This window comes from Acipenser ruthenus, chromosome 43 (assembly GCF_902713425.1).
Source record: "Acipenser ruthenus chromosome 43, fAciRut3.2 maternal haplotype, whole genome shotgun sequence".
NCBI lineage: Eukaryota > Metazoa > Chordata > Actinopteri > Acipenseriformes > Acipenseridae > Acipenser > Acipenser ruthenus.
Genome location: NC_081231.1, coordinates 4,542,119 through 4,558,669, shown reverse-complemented (window position 1 = coordinate 4,558,669; position 16,551 = coordinate 4,542,119). Strand labels below are relative to the sequence as shown.

At 39.2% G+C, this 16,551-nt stretch overlaps 1 protein-coding gene and 1 long non-coding RNA gene across 3 annotated transcripts in view; one reads left to right on the top strand and one right to left on the bottom strand.

Moving 5' to 3' along the window:
* The window catches only part of LOC117971457 (zinc finger protein 624-like), a 183,008-nt gene that overhangs the window by 124,606 nt on the left and 41,851 nt on the right, over window positions 1–16,551 (top strand). The window lies entirely within an intron of this gene.
* Window positions 28–16,401, bottom strand: LOC117398435 (uncharacterized). Of its 2 annotated transcripts, none has more exons than XR_004543935.2 (7): window positions 15,874–16,401; window positions 11,400–11,435; window positions 6,234–6,514; window positions 3,953–4,230; window positions 1,680–1,781; window positions 1,443–1,473; window positions 28–944 (listed from the first exon to the last, which is right to left on the bottom strand). It is a non-coding gene; the product is annotated as an uncharacterized LOC117398435 (long non-coding RNA). The 2 variants fall into 2 exon arrangements; XR_009311505.1 differs by lacking the exon at window positions 15,874–16,401 and adding an exon at window positions 15,202–15,259.

Here is a 16,551-nt window from a genome sequence, read left to right as displayed (position 1 = left end):
AATATTATAGCTTATTCACTATAATATTTGGCATCCCCTGTGTTCTCAAAGGGGGATGCCACATATTATGGCTGGTATACTGTAATATTTGTCATCCCATCTTCTCAAAGGTAAAATTAAACTGACAGGCGATGCCAAATTTCATTTGGGAAACATACAAAATGTAAAGCAGAAAGAACTAAAGTAATGCTGAGATTAAATCATGTTTTGCTTTTCACAGTGCAGAGAAGCTGAAAAATTTGTATCCCCTGCCATAGTTTCTAAATACAATTGCATTCCAGTATTAGATTACAAATGTTTAGAGGATACCACATTTAAGCATATGGCATAATACATTTAGTCTACCAGAAAGCTTTTTGTAAGCAATACACAAGATAGCTTCTCAATCTAACAATATCTAAATTAGCATATATAATGAGTAAATCATGGTTAATGTGCAGAAATCAAGCATACTAGTGGGGGTGAAACTTTAATATTGGGGTGAGTTAATTAGCTGTGTATCAAAGGAATCAGAACTAGACACTTGCTTAATGTGTATACTTTTTTATCTATTATTTAATGGGGGACCAAATTCTGCAGCACAAAAGTTGTAATATTTTACACACCTTTAATTTTCTTTTTTACTGATAAGATCTAAAAACTTCATTATTTATTATTTGATGTGGCTGAAGTTGGCTTCTTATTCACTTCATATTCAGTCTAAGTGTGAAATGCAATTCTCAAACTTGCAAAGCACTGCATTTAAGGGATTAAATCGCTTGGGCCACTTATTTCTCTGCTGGTACACGAAGTTCCACTCCAGTCTATGGTAATGCAGCACTATTCCAGTTCCACTCCAGTCTCTGGTAATGCAGCACTATTCCAGTTCCACTCCAGTGTGCTGCACATGGCTGGAGAGCTCAATCCCCTCTGCTGACTGCTCCTGATCCTGATCCGAGGTTTTCCTGAGACAGATGTCAGAGACACACAAGGAGGGCTCAGAGTTTAACTGCAGCAATAACAGAAGCTTTAAAGGATGATGACACGTCTAGGCTTCAGAGTAATCAAGTCCCATTGAAATCACAGAGTGCATTTCAGGGTAAGGAGCAGCTGTGTATCAACTGTAAAGACACTCTGTGGAGGCAGCAGCTTTGTGACATTACTGACAAAGGGTTATTATCAATACTCTAGATTGAAGAATCAAAGAATAAAGATTATGAGTCCAATATCTCAAAACAGTAGATCTTTATAATCCGGAAACCAGCAACAAACCACATGAGCCCAACGCAGCATCTTAGGACACAGGTCTAAATGAAGGGCACTGTTAGAGTTTGCAAGAGGGATTTTTAAAGGGCTAATCAGAAAGTTTCCATCTCCATTTTCAGTGCTGTAAAGGATGATGACAGATAGAGATAGCGAGTGCTGCCCCCTGTCTGTACACATACTGGCTAATACTGACTTACCTTGACTTACCACCAGCGAGACACGGGGAACCTGGAAAAATATATACAGATTGTTCAGTTTGTTTCTTATAATGGTGTTAACAAAAATAAATACAAACTTCCAAAATGTGTATTTTGTAAATTAGCTGTGCATATTTAATGAACTATCCCTAAGACTGGGCTGTGCTGTTTAAGAAGAAGCCTGCATGTGTGCTGTGACAGGCCAGGTGAAATGTGTGCACTGACTGGGAGTCTCACCTTGGATCCTGCAGTATTGAAGGAGCAGCAGAGTGAACACAATGAAATGAATCAGAGAGAAGCTCACTCTGTAGCCAATAGCAACAGCGCTGTGCCAGGACGCTGGGGGAAGGATGGTACAGTATGAGTGTGTGCTAGTGAGTTCCATACACCTTGACTGAGCTGATAGGGATTCAAGAACATTACCCTGCTCACACTCGCTCTATAGGAACAGCCTTCAGCCACTCTGTCACTCGAATGGCTGTCTGCTGTAACTGCATTTTATTTGAACCAACTCAGTCAGGGAATTAATGTGTTTTCATTTGATTGATTGTCAGAAAGTAGAAAATAATGATTTGTTTAAAATGTGTTCAAACCCATACATGAAGCTAAAACATTAGTGGGAAATATACACCACTGAATTTACAAAGTACAGTGCTGTGAAAAAGTATTTGCCCCCTCTCTGATTTTCTGCATTTTTGCACATTTTTCACATTGTATTTGGTCAGATTTTTTTGTGGGTTGTAGTAGTATATAGAGGGAGTCTGAGAGAAAAAATGACACAAAAGTTTGGTGCTTCTTTCATTTGTTTGGTGTGCAAGGTAATCAAACATGCAATCTTGAGGTGTGAAAAAGTTATTGCCCCCCCCCACCCCCCTAGTTAACTCAATCCAATTAAAGGGATAATTAGGGTCAGCTGTTTGAGTACATTGGTTAAAAACCAGGCCTGATTTGAGCCAGCCCTGCCCAATATAAATCTGACTAACTTTGGCCCTTACCATCAGAGTGAAGTTGTCAGCACACAGGTTCTAGAGGCACATCATGCCACGAACAAAAGAAATTCCTGAAGACCTCCAGAAAAAAAGTTGTTGATGCCTATCAGTCTGGAAAGGGTTACAAAGCTCTGGGGCTCCACCGAACCACAGTCAGAGCCATATTGTCCAAATGGAGAAAGTTTGGGACAGTAGTGAATCTTCCCAGGAGTGGCCGTCCTGCCAAAATCTCTCCAAGAGCAAGGCGTAAAATCGTCCAGGAAGTCACAAAGAACCCTAGAACAACATCCAGGGATCTGCAGGTGTCTCTCATCTCGGCTAAGGTCAGTGTTCATGACTCCACCATCAGAAAGACACTGGGCAAAAATGGGATTCATGGCAGAGGAGCAAGGCGGAAACCATTGCTCACCAAGAAGAACATGAATGCTAGTCTCAAGTTTGCCAAAAAGCACCTGGATGATCCTCAAGAGTTCTGGAAATTTTTGGCCAACATGGGTCCCGTTATGTCTGGTGAAAACCAAACACTGCATTCCACAGTAAGAACCTCATACCAACGGTCAAGCATGGTGGTGGTAGTGTCATGGTTTGGGGATGCTTTGCTGCATCAGGGCCTGGACACCTTGCCATCATTGAAGGAACCATGACTTCTGTTCTGTATCAGAGAATTCTACAGGCAAATGTCAGGCCATCCGTCCGTGAGCTGAAGCTGAAGCGCAGCTGGGTCATGCAGCAAGATAATGATCAGAAACACACAAGCAAGCCTACATCAGAATGGTTGAAGAACAAGAAATGTAATGTTTTGGAATGGCCTAGTCAAAGCCCAGACCTAAACCCCATTGAGATGGTGTGGCAGGACCTGAAACGAGCAGTTCATGCTCGAAAACCCACAAATGTCACTGAGTTGAAGCAGTTCTGCATGGAGGAGTGGGCCAAAATTCCTCCACGGCGCTGTGAGAGACTAATCAATAACTACAGGAAGCGTTTGGTTGCAGTTATTGCTGCTAAAGGTGGCGTAACCAGTTATTGAGTCTAAGGGGGCGATTACTTTTTCACACGGGGGCATTGGGTGTTGCATAACTTTCTTTAATAAATAAATGAAATATGTATCTTTTTTGTGTTATTTGTTCACTCAGGGTCCATTTTATCTAATATTAGGTTTTGGTTGAAGATCTGATAACATTCAGTGTCAAAATATGCAAAAATGCAGAAAATCAGACAGGGGTCAAATACTTTTTCACGGCACTGTATAAAAACAGTGTCTGTACTGTGCAGTATTTGTTCTCAATCCATTGTGTTGTAATTGCTGGTAATTCAGTGGTCTGTTTAGGCTTTATCTCTTCACACAGGAATATAATTGGTTCACATTTACAAAGATATATAAGTTTAATGATTGCATTTAAAAAGTGGATTATATGAATCATTGTATTGTAATTGCTGATAATTCTGTGGTCTGTTTATTCTGTCACAATGTGACCTATTTTACTGTGAGAATAGTCATTTAGGACGGGTTTGTAATCTTACTTTGCACTTCAATGTGTAGTTCCTGGCTGCTCTTCTTCACTCCCGGTGACTCCACAGCACACGTGTAGCTCCCAGTGTGGCTCTTCTCAGTGCTGGCTATGCTGTACAGTGCAGAGTCAGTGCTGTTAGTCACAGGCTCCCCGTCTCTCACAATGGTGTAGTGGAGTTCAGGGCGGGGGGGGGGTTGTTCACTGCTTCCTCACAGGTCAGGTTAAGAGCCTCTCCCTCCTTCACTGTGGCTCCTGGAGATGCTGTCAGAGTCACCCTGCAGAACAGAGCTATGAAAAGATGATATGAAGACAGGTTAGTGATTGTGAAGCTGTCTGACCAAGATATTCAACTCAATCAGAACCAGCGTCTTCCATATAGTGGGATTCCCCAGAGCCCCCTGCTCCTTAGAGAGACAGAGGCAGTGCTGGAGTATAGAGGCTCCTTAGAGAGACAGAGGAAGTGCTGGAGTATAGAGGCTCCTTAGAGAGACAGAGGCAGTGCTGGAGTATAGAGGCTCCTTAGAGAGACAGAGGAAGTGCTGGAGTATAGAGGCTCCTTAGAGAGACAGGCAGTGCTGGAGTATAGAGGCGCCTTAGAGAGTCAGAGGTGGTGCTGGAGTACAGAGGCTCCTTAGAGAGACAGAGGCAGTGCTGGAGTATAGAGGCTCCTTAGAGACACAGAGGCAGTGCTGGATTATAGAGGCTCCTTAGAGAGACAGAGGCAATGCTAGAGTATAGAGGCTCCTTAGAGAGACAGAGGCAGTGCTGGAGTATAGAGGTTCCTTAGAGAGACAGAGGCAGTGCTGGAGTACAGATATGTAATGCTATGGAAAGTGCAGCAACCCCAAGCGCTCATCAATCCCACTTTGATATTTTATTTATTTATTTCTTAGCAGACGCCCTTATCCAGGGCGACTTACAAGATATCACATTATTTTTACATACAATTACCCATTTATACAGTTGGGTTTTTACTGGAGCAATCTAGGTAAAGTACCTTGCTCAAGGGTACAGCAGCAGTGTCCCCACCGGGGATTGAACCCATGACCCTCTGGTCAAGAGTCCAGTGCCCTAACCACTACTCCACACTGCTGCCCATGATATGTAATGAAAGTGCTGCACACTCCAAGCCCTCATCAATCCCACTTTGATATGTAATGAACGTGCTGCACACCCCAAGCCCTCATCAATCCCACTTTGATATGTAATGAAAGTGCTGCACACTCCAAGCCCTCATCAATCCCACTTTGATATGTAATGAAAGTGCTGCACACCCCAAGCCCTCATCAATCCCACTTTGATATGTAATGAAAGTGCTGCACACCCCAAGCCCTCATCAATCCCACTTTGATATGTAATGAAAGTGCTGCACACCCCAAGCCCTCATCAATCCCACTTTGATATGTAATGAAAGTGCTGCACATTGGGTCTGTGGAAAATGAATGGGAGAAACAGAGCAGGAAGACTGTTTAAAGGGTCTTGGGGTTACAGTGGACCATCTTGCCAATGTGGAAAGGCATACATAGTGTGGCAGAGCGAGGAGTATATCAGTCTCCGTATTAAAAGGTTCATTTTTCCATGATTTATGCTGGTGTTGGTGTCTGGGGACTATAATGGGGTGCAATTACGAGGGTGAACCACTAGATGGCATCACCACATTAGATACTTATCTGTGTTACGTATACGATAAGGTCTAATTAACAAATCACTAAGAACAGGTGTTTTATGTAATCATTGATAGTTGTGTAAATGGGAACAGCCTAGGCTTGTCCACTGAAATAGAGGAGACAACAGCATTAGGTGCGCATTTCCCTCTTTCATTCAAAGAAAAACTTTACACACTAGATTCTGTAATTGTGCTTTTAAAACCGCTTGTTATGATGTATCTACTTTACATGTGCATGTGTATCCCAGAGGGACATGAATACCTTCCCAGTGTGTGCTTGTGAAAGGATAGAGGCAGACAGAGAGGGAGCACTCAGTGTCACTGATGAGAAGGCAGGAACAGTTCAGTGTAGATTGAGGAATCCTCTCAGTGTGTGAAGGTGACAGAAATGGAATGGAGGGGCAGACAGCACTGACACCGATGAGAAGGAAAGAAGGGCGGAGGAGCAGTGTAAATAGAGGAACTCTCTCAGTGTGTTTGTGGTACAAATGCAGGGAGAAAGAGAGGGGGCAGGGCAGACAGCACTCAGGTAGGAAGGCAGTCGGGAGACAGAGAGCCCCGTCTGGAGTCTACAATAGAGGAGAGGATCCGAATGTTAGAATTCAGAGTGTTTGAAATGATTTACCTGATACTATCAGTGTAAGAGCATCGCTTGTTTTAGAGTACGATGGGTTACCTCTCCTTTCACCTTTACAGGTATATTCCCCACTGTGGTCTCCAGTAGCAGAGCTAATTGTGAATCTGTCACCATCTATACTGCTGTAGTAATCCTGGGTTACTGGAGCATTCCTCCCAGCTTTGTACCATGTGAATCTCCAGTCAGTGTAACCCCCCTGAACCTGACACTCTCTGATTCGTATATCTGTTTCCATGCAGGCTCCCGGGTCAGGACAGCCTGGGGTCGTTCTGTAGAGACAGATGAGAGAAGATTAGACAGCACTCAGCACTCCTCTCCCTCTCCTGTGTTTATCCTATATTGTTCCACAAGGAAATCAATATGTTAAGAATCTGTCTATTATTAATACACTATTCCAACAACTAGAGTGTTTCAGTGACCTGTTTCTGCTCATAATAACGACACCTTTAACTCTGCGTCAGCTGCAGAGATGCTTAATCACGGTTAAAAAGAAGCTCTCCAGATATCTGCAAGCATGGAAGTGTGACATAAAGATGGACGGCTGTACTGACAGACAAACACCCCCCTATATCCCCACAATGTGATAATCTCTACAGCAATGCTAGATTATGTCAATAGCAAGTTTAATGATAATTGGATTAGTGGTTATTCAGATGTGAGACACCATGCGGTACCCCGGGGCAGCCTTGTACCCCAGTCCTACATAACTGGTACAAACACGAGGAGCTTTGTACAAAGGCAGATTCTCACAGCTAAACATGCATGTAATACAACTGAACAGACACGTGAATAGAACATAGAGAAAGCAAAGAGCACAAGAAAAGATAAAGACACACAGGCTTAGCAGCATGGCTTGTATTCACTGTCAGTGAAGCATCATTTTTATGTATAAATATCAGACTTCAGCATGAATTTATTATAATGCTGTCTTATACAAGCTAGAGTAATACAGCTTGTATTGCATTATTCACAGCTCTTCTACATGTAATACAGCTTGTATTGCATTATTCACAGCTCTTCTACATGTAATACAGCTTGTATTGCATTATTCACAGCTCTTCTACATGTAATACAGCTTGTATTGCATTATTCACAGCTCTTCTACATGTAATACAGCTTGTATTGCATTATTCACAGCTCTTTTACATGTAATACAGCTTGTATTGCATTATTCACAGCTCTTCTACTTGCAATACAGCTTGTATTGCATTATTCACAGCTCTTCTACATGTAATACAGCTTGTATTGCATTATTCACAGCTCTTCTACATGTAATACAGCTTGTATTGCATTATTCACAGCTCTTCTACTTGCAATACAGCTTGTATTGCATTATTCACAGCTCTTCTACATGTAATACAGTCTGTTTATTTTAATTTAGTATGAACTGATTACTGTATTTTTACTGGTTTTGGAGGAAACTCAGTGACACAGAATACAAGTTTCAATGCAGATTTGCTTAAAAAAGCTATTTATAGTTTTCAAAAAAATGTATGTAAGTGAATAAATATTTTTTTGTACAAACTATTAGTAATAATAATTTACAACAGCATTGGAATCTTACTTGTGCAATGTCATGTGAGCTCTAGACATGAACAGAATAACATGCATCTCAGTGTTAAATTACACTTTATAAACAGAATAACATGCATCTCAGTGTTAAATTACACTTTATAAACAGAATAACATCCATCTCAGTGTTAAATTACACTTTATAAACAGAATAACATCCATCTCAGTGTTAAATTACACTTTATAAACAGAATAACATCCATCTCAGTGTTAAATTACACTTTATAAACAGAATAACATCCATCTCAGTGTTAAATTACACTTTATAAACAGAATAACATCCATCTCAGTGTTAAATTACACTTTATAAACAGAATAACATCCATCTCAGTGTTAAATTACACTTTATAAACAGAATAACATCCATCTCAGTGTTAAATTACACTTTATAAACAGAATAACATGCATCTCAGTGTTAAATTACACTTTATAAACAGAATAACATCCATCTCAGTGTTAAATTACACTTTATAAACAGAATAACATGCATCTCAGTGTTAAATTACACTTTATAAACAGAATAACATCCATCTCAGTGTTAAATTACACTTTATAAACAGAATAACATCCATCTCAGTGTTAAATTACACTTTATAAACAGAATAACATGCATCTCAGTGTTAAATTACATTTTATAAATGGATTTCTGCTGTATGTATTTGGACTCTGTGCTACAGAAACAAATTGATAAAAATGGCAGATTTGCACAGAGTACTCCAGCGTACTGTGTCATATGCAACAATATAAGAGTGACATACAGCTGGACAGATGGACGGACGGACAGGCAGACGGCCCCATATATCCCCAGAATCCCATATTCTCAATATCTTCTGCTAAATAAGCTTAATACCAAGTTTCCTGACAATTGGATAAGTGTTTCCTCAGATCTATGGATAAAATCAGATGAGCGCTTCCACTATCACCCTTTCACAGGGGATTGCATCACCAGCGGGGTTAATGACAGACACAGCATCACAGGAACTGATAGCTCATGAACACAAGCATTACAAAGGGATCCACCCTGCTGACTGTCAGTGTTTGCAGACACTGCAGCTGTGATGGGGAGGCCGTCATACACATTGTGTTCTTATATTTGGAGAGCCACTCATCCAGCTGTCATGAAGCTTGGTGTAAACATTATTTATCTGAAGTTATTGAGCCTATCAGATTCTTGAGATATAGAGGAGGGGCGTCTGTCTGTCTGCCCGACCGTCCCTCTGTATGTCACTCTTACATTGTTGCATATATCTGGAGAACCAGCTCTCTAGCTGTCATGAAACTTGCTATTACCATTATTTAGTTCAGGTCACTGAGAATATCAGATCCTGGATATTTAAGGAGGGTCTGTCTGTCCCTGCATATATCCACCTGTGTGGTGCATATCTACAGATCCCTGTTCCTTTGTGGTGATGGCGAGCTAAGGGTGAGTTTTGCTGCATACACCCTTTATTATTATTATTATTATTATTATTATTATTATTATTATTGATTTATTTATTTATTTATTTATTTATCCAGGGCGATTTACAATTGTTACAAGATATCGCATTATTTTTACATACAATTACCCATTTATACAGTTGGGTTTTTACTGGAGCAATTTAGGTAAAGTACCTTGCTCAAGGGTACAGCAGCAGTGTCCCCCACCTGGGATTGAACCCAGGACCCTCCGGTCAAGAGTCCAGAGCCCTAACCACTACTCCACACTGCTGCCCTTTGAGTGCTAAACCATGCTTTTAAAATCAATTTTCATATTTTTAATTAGCTTTATTAAAATAATTACTAGAACATTGTGAATAATTACTACAAATGACTTGAATCTACTGGAATTACTTTTGTTTACTTAATAAAAAGTAATTATAACAGCCATTACTAGGAATTTTTGAAAACCTTAAAAGATTTGCTTAAATATCCTGAATTGTTGAGTAAAAAATATATATATACAGTATATATATATATTTGATAACTTGAAATTATTTCAAATGACTATAAATGACTTCAAGTCTACAAAGTCGTCCTCTTCAAGTTGATATTCTACTAATGACTTGTTTGACCCATTGCAGGCTCTACTTGTGATACAGTATGAATAGCAGCAGTGTGACCCATTGCAGGCTCTACTTGTGATACAGTAGGAATAGCAGCAGTGTGACCCATTGCAGGCTCTACTTGTGATACAGTAGGAATAGCAGCAGTGTGACCCATTGAAGGCTCTACTTGTGATACAGTAGGAATAGCAGCAGTGTGACCCATTGCAGGCTCTACTTGTGATACAGTAGGAATAGCAGCAGTGTGACCCATTGCAGGCTGTACTTGTGATACAATAGGAATAGTAGCAGTTTGACCCATTCCAGGCTCTACTTGTGAGTTTTGAGTAAAAAGAATTCACAAGGAATCTCTCTCAATATGACTATGACCTTGAACACAAACATATAAAGTGGATGTCTGTGGTCAATCAGGCAGCAATTAGTCCAGTTTACAGTAGCAGCTGAGTTAATAAACTCACCAGACACAGTTACTGTCACAGGATGTCTGAGCTTAGAGGAACTTGATCGACTTTTTCTTTGTCCTCGACAGCAGTACTGGCCCTGGTCAGATACAGCAGCTGCAGTGATTGTGTAGCTGTCACCAGTTATACTGCGGCCAGCAGTCTGGAGCACTGGAGTGTCCTCACTGTCTTTGTACCAGAGATATATCCAGCCAGTAGAACCCACCTCAACCCCACACACAATGATCAATCCAAGCTCACAGTGATTCCATGTAGGAACTACTATAAAATCCACTTTCTTATTAACATAGCAGTCACTTTGGAGTCATTTATCCTAATAAAATGTGATTAAAGTTAATGTATTCACGTAAGAATTTACTGAAGCTCACATTATTCAAGTTGCAGAAATTGAATTACATTGCTTTGGTTAAGATGTACTAACTTAGTGTTATTGAGTTCACAACATTATTCACTGAGTTTCCTCAGTTTTGTTCAGTAAACTCAACTTGTTTTTACAGTGTAGTAGCTTTTATCAAGTCAGGTCTTAAAGGATCCCAAAGATTCAACATCACCAACAAGACTCGGTAACCCATTCCATACCCTCACCACTGTAAAGAACTGTGTCCTCTTGTCCTGGGTTCAGAACTAAGAAGAACACAAGAAGAAAAGGGGAACCACTGATAATCATGCTATAATAATGTAAGAATCTGGATTTTAAAACCTTGATTAGCAATCAGCCAATGTAATATTCTTATTGAAAAGCTTTCCAGCAATACCACACATAGCCTCTTGGTGGAGGACAGTATGGCACTGTAATGGCTAGTGTTTGCTCGAGTCATTCTTTGTTTTATTAAATTGTTATATTGGACAGAAGAAAAGGAAAGCTGATTTCAAAAGTGTGTTTTTTATAGATGATCAGGAAGCAGGATGAGAATCTTTACCAGTCTCTTCACTTTGTGTCTGCATTGTCACAGCCTGTTTTCAACACACAGACCTAACATGAAAAGTGGCATTTCTCAAACGAGCTTCATGCTTTTCAACCATGAATTGTAAATCCTGTTTTTAAACTATGTTCACATTGTAAACTGTTCTCTTACCTTCATACTGTCTGGAGCAGCTCACTACAGTCAGCACTGAAAAACACAAGAGAGACAGTCAGGGACTAGACCCTTATAAAAGCACCACAGTCATGTTGCTGTTTCCAATGCTTTTACCATTGTTATACCGTGCTCATCAGTTATAGGTGCTGTCATACATACATGTAACATGTGCTAACACAGGGAGAAGTAAGAGACAGCGCCATCTAGTGATCGCACACTTTTGATCAGGTTTCCTTCTCTTGTTTTGTTAGTAACACACTGCTGTGCACTACTTGCTGCTGGTGTATATAATAATATAAAGACACTCTAATCTAGCCTATATTAAATATGTATATGACAGGCAGCTCCTGAACTCATAGTCAAAGCACCTTAACACAGACTTACCAAATAATACAAACACAAGATCTGAGTCATTTCAATAAGAACCCTTTGAATGATTGTAAAGGTGAGGGAAGAGTAAAAACAAGCAAGACAATGTCACATGATAATAATCCTTCATTAACTTGGACACACGCATGGGGTTTAGTAAACTGACAGTTCTGTAGCTGTAGTTCAGTATTCATACTGATTCCAGTGTTTATAGTGAAGAGAAGAAAGCAGACTTGAGTTGTGAATTCAGTTCAATAATGGGTGTGATCAGTGTAACAGGGAGAAGGCTGGGCACACACTGCTGACCACACACCACAGGTGAGCATCTTAACCCCTATGCAAAAGAGCCAGGCTCCTCTGCATGTGTGGTTATAGAGCTTTTAATCTCATCTCACCAGCAGGGGTCAGAATCCACAATGGCAGTGCATCACACAACACAGCCCGTTACACTGGCAGCACAATTATCTATTAGTCTATTAATTGTGATCTATAAGCAGGGATGGAAATAAGACTCCCATTGCGTAGCAGTTTGGGGGGGGGGGGGAGTAATTTGCCATGACACCTGCAGAGGCTTTTATGTTTGAGGGGGGTGCAGCTTCCTCATGCTATTTTTAGTGTTCCCACCGAAACACAATTCATGAGTTAATATTAAAATAATTAAGGGCCTGCATAAATCGTTGCAAGATCTTCAAAAGATTCAGCTCGATTGTGACCAAAGCAGGAAAAATTGCAGACATTTTGTTCAAGTGCTTTAATTATGAAGGTAATTCAAAAAGCCTTACAAATAGTGTTTCATTTTCATATTTCATAAAAGAAGTACCTTCATAATACCAAATAATGAAACAATTAGCATTATTTTTAATGGAAATTGTACACACACACACACACACACACACACTCACACACACACATATATATAATGTAACAAGATGTGAAGTCTCTACTGAAAAACAATAGTTCAGAATTCTTTCAGCCAGACTACCAGTTTAAACAGCTTACCAAAAAGTTTTCGTAGAGACATTCATGGTCGCACTCTCGTCATTCTTCAAAAGGATTAATTATTTAAATCCTGCTCATTTATTTTCTTAATAAAATGTATCTTTATTAATTTAAAACCATGATTGTAACAAACAACCACAGTTTACATATCTAACAATGAACAGATCTCAAAGTTATGTTTGCTTGTGCTATAATCACAGTTGTCTGATTCTAGAGAGATTATTTATGACTTTTATGAATAAGTATCTATGAAGAATTACAACTTTTTTTTTTTTAATGCAGTGTGTATTTTTGTCCTTTATATTCATTTGTATTTTTGAAAATTCATTTTGTATGCATTTGTGTTTTTGTATAAATCTGTCTAACGGGTCCATTTATAGCAGTTGTTATGTGTGTGTAATGATCTGTAATTGTATATATCTGTGTTGATTCTTGTTTATAGCAGTTGTTATGTATGTGTAATGATCTGTAATTGTATATATCTGTGTGATTCTTGTTTATAGCAGTTGTTATGTGTGTGTAATGATCTGTAATTGTATATATCTGTGTTGATTCTTGTTTATAGCAGTTGTTATGTATGTGTAATGATCTGTAATTGTATATATCTGTGTTGATTCTTGTTTATAGCAGTTGTTATGTGTGTGTAATGATCTGTAATTGTATATATTTGTGTGATTCTTGTTTATAGCAGTTGGTATGTATGTGTAATGATCTGTAATTGTATATATTTGTGTGATTCTTGTTTATAACAGTTGTTATGTGTGTGTAGTGATCTGTAATTGCATATATTTGTGTTGATTCTTGTTTATAGCAGTTGTTATGTATGTGTAATGATCTGTAATTGCATATATTTGTGTTGATTCTTGTTTATAGCAGTTGTTATGTATGTGTAATGATCTGTAATTGTATATATTTGTGTGATTCTTGTTTATAGCAGTTGTTATGTATGTGTAATGATCTGTAATTGTATATATCTGTGTGATTCTTGTTTATGCTTTGATGCCCTGATGAAGGTGTGAATGCACTGAAGCGTCTGTTTGTGACTTTTGTAAAATATCTAGAATAAAATACAATGATAACAACTGCACTTGGTTTCATCCATGTGGAGATGCTGATGTTTCCGTTCATGTGGAATATTTTGGTGTGATGCATTTTACTTGACCACATGTTATGTTGTTTTTTTTAAATGTTTAAAAACCTTTGAAAACATCTAATTATTACAACAATCACCAGAGATTGTAACACATGGTGTCACAGTAACTGTTAACCTCTATACAGTATTAACCCAGTAAAGACACTGCTAACCTCTATACAGTATTAACCCAGTAAAAACACTGCTAACCTCTATACAGTATTAACCCAGTAAAGACACTGTTAACCTCTATGCAGTATTAACCCAGTAAAGACACTGTTAACCTCTATGCAGTATTAACCCAGTAAAGACACTGTTAACCTCTATACAGTATTAACCCAGTAAAGACACTGCTAACCTCTATACAGTATTAACCCAGTAAAGACACTGTTAACCTCTATACAGTATTAACCCAGTAAAGACACTGCTAACCTCTATATAGTATTAACCCAGTAAAGACACTGTTAACCTCTATACAGTATTAACCCAGTAAAGACACTGTTAACCTCTATACAGTATTAACCCAGTAAAGACACTGTTAACCTCTATGCAGTATTAACCCAGTAAAGACACTGTTAACCTCTATACAGTATTAACCCAGTAAAAACACTGCTAACCTCTATACAGTATTAACCCAGTAAAGACACTGTTAACCTCTATGCAGTATTAACCCAGTAAAGACACTGTTAACCTCTATACAGTATTAACCCAGTAAAGACACTGCTAACCTCTATATAGTATTAACCCAGTAAAGACACTGTTAACCTCTATACAGTATTAACCCAGTAAAGACACTGTTAACCTCTATACAGTATTAACCCAGTAAAGACACTGTTAACCTCTATGCAGTATTAACCCAGTAAAGACACTGTTAACCTCTATACAGTATTAACCCAGTAAAAACACTGCTAACCTCTATACAGTATTAACCCAGTAAAGACACTGTTAACCTCTATGCAGTATTAACCCAGTAAAGACACTGTTAACCTCTATGCAGTATTAACCCAGTAAAGACACTGTTAACCTCTATACAGTATTAACCCAGTAAAGACACTGCTAACCTCTATACAGTATTAACCCAGTAAAGACACTGCTAACCTCTATATAGTATTAACCCAGTAAAGACACTGCCTGTCCTTTACCGTGTTATACTTTTACCATGGACCATGCAGTACCACACTTACATTTCATTTACCATACATTGACTAGCTTTTCTACACTTTACTACACTTTTACCATGAAACACTTCCCTACTTTACCATGCATACAGTATGTTTTACAAAACTCTATTTCATTTACCTGGCTTGCACACTCTGCTTTTACCATGACATTCCCACAAGACACCACCTCAAAATAGATTTGAAATTACGATCGAGTCTTCAAACCCGGAAGCTTTCACTCTGACTGTCCCCAAACCAGATGGATAATCAGCAGCATGTTTAATAAAGCACCAGCAATAATACTTACATATCAGTGCAGCGACTTCACAAGCCTGCATTCTGTCTGGAGACACTTTCAGAAAACTGAGGTCAATGTAGAAACTTCAGTTTTGAAGTTGCAAACATACAGGTTCCTCCCACTGTGCCTATTTAGTAAATGACCACAAATCTATTTCTAATATGTCTTATTTTGTCATCTGACAGAATATAACCATGTGATCTCATTTCGGGGTATATTTTTTTTTTACATCAAACAACTTCATTATATTTAATAAGTTAAAACTTCTATTAACCAGCTGGATGCTGAAGCAGAATCCCTCTGTGGTGAGGTATGGAGTGGGTTACCTCTCCATGTGTTGATACACTGGGATCTTGTTTGTAAATTCTTATGTTCTTATGAAGTAATCAATCAAGGAATCACACACACACACACTGTACGTACATTATAATTAGGGCTACTGTTTTTCGGTTACTTCATGTATCACAATATGTATAGCAGTAACTCGACAGTACACGCTCACTTCAGTTGTACCTTCTTTCCTTTGCTGTCTTCCACAATGAAATCCTTCTGGTCACGGCACATTCTTCTGGGGTTTTGTGTCCAGGCATTTTTTTAGTTTTTTTACATTTCGCCACAATTTGAACTTTCTGTTTTAAATCCTCTGTATTTTAACTGTAATACAGCTTTAAATCCCGCGAACAAGCCTCCTTGTAATCTCGTTTTAAATCTTGCAAGCGGAGTCACCAATGGAAATGTAGGAATGCGCAGCCATCCAGTAGTTGGGGTGGGTTTAAAGTATTGTAACGATCCTCGCGTCGTCAGTGAAGTAAGACTCAGGGAGACCAGATGGTATTCCAAACAAACTGACAGGACAGCGAATCCCTGTCTGGGGCCGGGGTTCACTCCAAAATAATAAAAAGTTCCTGCCCTCTCACTTCACGGTCTTCATCTCACTCTCCCTCACATGAACTCTCCTTTCTTCTCACGCACTCTCATTCTCTTCAGACTCACTCTGGGCTCTTTCACTGCTTCACAGCTAGAGGCCTTCTCTCGTGCCTCCCTCACTGTCCCTCAGTCTCACAGGAAGCACTCACTTCGAAGTCTGCGTGCTTCTCCACCTCAAGTCTTCTCTCGTGCCTCCCTCACTGTCCCTCAGTCTCACAGGAAGCACTCACTTCGAAGTCTGCGTGCTTCTCCACCTCAAGTCTT